This window comes from Halyomorpha halys, unplaced genomic scaffold (assembly GCF_000696795.3).
Source record: "Halyomorpha halys isolate HHAL.00 unplaced genomic scaffold, Hhal_1.1 Scaffold29.1, whole genome shotgun sequence".
Lineage (NCBI taxonomy): Eukaryota > Metazoa > Arthropoda > Insecta > Hemiptera > Pentatomidae > Halyomorpha > Halyomorpha halys.
The window spans coordinates 957,842-961,131 of record NW_027115892.1 but is presented as its reverse complement, the minus strand read 5'-3'; the positions used below and the strand labels follow the sequence as shown (position 1 = coordinate 961,131).

Here is a 3,290-nt window from a genome sequence, read left to right as displayed (position 1 = left end):
AAAATAATTTGTAAAGTAAACATGATAGAACAGTATTTAAATTAGGTGAACAATAAATGGAAATATACATTAAATACATACATTAAAACAGATAAAAAAACAAAGGAAAAGTAAAGTATAAAATAATGGGATACAATGTGTGTAAGTAAGTAAAAAAATAGTATATTCTACTATTTGAGTTTTTTTGACCGTACCCGGACCATATTCCTTTCATCTTTACTCACGGTCAATCAATAATCTTCCAATAAATGGATATAATTTAATACTAAATGTAGCCTATCGTATAGCTTATTTTAGTCGTTAGTTAGGAATCGTGATTCTCTATTTTGAGTTTCTTTTTCGTTTATTGTTATAAATATTTTATATGAGAATACTAGATATATTGCTTATGTAATTTTACCTGCGTTTGTTACAACATTCAGCTGCTTTTCTTGGAAAGTAGTCCTACTTTTTTTTCTATTAGATGTAATGCAAAATAGTGAGTGCTAGGTTTACTTGAGGTTGAGAATAGACTGGATGTAGGAGAATCCTAGAGTTGGAATAGTCTTCAGTGGTACTGCATTAGAGAAAAAACCCATTTTACAGTACTTAACTTTTTAAATACGTCCAATACAAAAAGTCATCGCTCTAAACGTTAATTTTCTTTCATTTTTTTTCTTATTTTATTATCATAATTGAAAATTAAAGAAAAATTACTTCAATAATTTTCTATCAGATGTAAATATATGTTAATAAAAATATTCTTCTTTTTTTTTTTTTATAAATGGGAAGTCTGTTTTTATTTTACGTAGCGCTTATTGTTGCTAGAACATCTTACACCACTAATACTTTCTACTTCATAAACGTTGTTTCAACAGTTAAGTACTGAAAGTTTTATGGATTAAGTGCCCACCGCTGCCCTTTTGCAGTTTTTAAAAGTGTTTATTTCCTAATTATTAGTTTTCAATGTGTAGTTATTCTTAAACCAGTTTTATTTGTTTTGTTTCTTTATTTTTTTGAATTTTTTTTTAGTATATATATTCTTTTATTTTATGAAAAAAAAAAATAGTAAAAGAGATTTCATTTACGTTGTTTTGTTCTCCAGAAATATATGCTTATTATTAGTTTATAATTTTTTGTCCAATATTATTTTCTTACCTTTATTTGTAATTTTTTATTTTTTTCTTATATGAGCTCCATTCTGAGGACTCTTTAGTCATTTCAAGGGAGCTTATACACAAAATGCAAATAAGAACTTTTTTTTTTAATATGCTCTACTATCGAAGCAAAGCAGTATCTGGTGCAAAGCGTATATGTTATGTTTTATTATTCTTTATTTATTTATTTTTTATAGGGTCGTAGTAAAATAATTTTCTTATAATTTATTAATAATTTCCTTTCAAATATTCCATTTAAGGTTACCAAAACCATAAATCATTGCTATACTGTTTTTACAATTTCATTTAGGTGCTGTTTGACAAACAATTCAGTGTTGTTCATTAGTAAATTAACTAGTTCCCGCGTCATTCTTAGTTACAAATATTCTGCACTTACTGTGTACCTCCCAGTCCGAGGTGAACATTGCCTTCTTGGAGAACTTTCCTCTATTCTTCTCTGTCCCTCGCTCTCTCCATCTGGCCACATACAACAACTCGATACGGTGCACTTTAATGCATTACTGGTCTTTATTATTTATCTGGATTTAAATTTGTTGAAATGAATGATGTGATAAAATTTTACCGATTATAAGCTAACGCAATTTGCAATAAGGATATTTTTGGTTCACCCTCTTCTTACGTGGTCAATTCTGACCTATCAGAAGGGGGTGAAAATGTAGGTTGGTTCCATATAACAATTGTGAGTCTATTTATTATATATATATATATAAGGCTGTTGTGGAGGTAAAATTACAAATTTTAACTTATTTTAAAATAAAATCAGAAAGAATTACCATGGCTTTGTTTCTCGTTTTACATGTCACAAAAAAATTTAATATCGGAAAGAAAACATTTTAGGAAAAATTAAATACAGTGTTACTCAAAATTATTTGTTATTTTTATTGGCATACATTTTTTTAAAGATTTTTATTTATACATATAGTTGTTTTGCTCCTGAGGGGCTATCAGCAGGGAACGAATTTTCCTGTAAAGTTAAAAAAAAATAAATTAAATCTTATATGAAGAAGTAGGTAAATATTATTAAATGTTTCTGGACATTTTGGCCTGTTTTATTGGCCATCAGGTTTACAGACAAGGCATGAGTATTATTTATAATATTTTAATTATATAATTATGTGTAAATCAACATTTATACATAAAATACATAGCTATCTTCACTAGATATAACATTATTCCTTATACAAATACGAGGCTTTCAGAGCAAGAGTAGCTATATTCACAAAATGATTTCTAATACTAACTTGGGTTAGGCCACTTATGCTGATAATACCATAAATTTTATGAACCTTTATTACCTTTCTATATTAGGTTTTAACAAGTTTTAAGCTTCTGGAACCGTAAGCAGATTTTCGAATTTTGAAAAAAAAATAATTAAGAGTGATTTTTCTGACAATGAGTGAGATAGTTCGTAACAAAATTTTTATTTTTAGATTAGTTTAAACATGTTACTATTGGATTGTTTTTTAAAGTGGTAAAAACAATGATGACACCAGTTTGAATTTTAAAAAATACTTTAATCCGGAGATTTTCTAACAAGATATTTTTCGTTTTCAATAATATTTAAACATAAATATGTTTTGGTGGACTGAATCAAAATCTTGCACCATTTATGATGTAAACAAAAATATATATGGATAGTTTACTTAATAGTTTCAACATTTTTTAAATTATATATATGTATATATAGTTGACCGTAAAAATTGATATATAGGAAGATGGTCAGGGTTGCGGTCAATAGTGAAAAAAAAATAGTTTACAACTATTTATTTTCCAACGTTTCGCCCCACTTTGCAGGGCTTCATGAGAGCTAAAAAGATACAAAATGAAACTATGTTAAGATAAAATGATAGAAATAAAAATAAAAAGATACAATGAAAAGAATAAAAAACAAGTAACAAAGGCAAGAGTAATAGTTTCATATACATCTCCTGTACTTTTTAACTTTATATTTTACGTATTTTTATAACTCTTGCGCGTTTCCGCTTCAATGTTTCTGTCTGTTCAACTTATTCATTTGGACAGGTATGTTGTCCTATATGGCTCTCTACTCATTTATTGTCATTTTTTTTCATTATTATTTTATTTTTATTTTTATTATTCTTTCATGACGTTTATTTTATCTCTGTATATATA

General features: G+C 26.9%; 1 long non-coding RNA gene across 1 annotated transcript in view; it reads right to left on the bottom strand.

Annotated features, from left to right (window-relative positions):
- Nucleotides 1-2,012: 2,012 nt before the first annotated feature.
- The window catches only part of LOC106684040 (uncharacterized), a 7,746-nt gene continuing 6,468 nt past the window's right edge, over nt 2,013-3,290 (bottom strand). Inside the window, exon 3 of the long non-coding RNA XR_001343638.3 lies at nt 2,013-2,121. This is a non-coding gene — a long non-coding RNA (uncharacterized lncRNA). The remainder of the gene's footprint in view (nt 2,122-3,290) is intronic.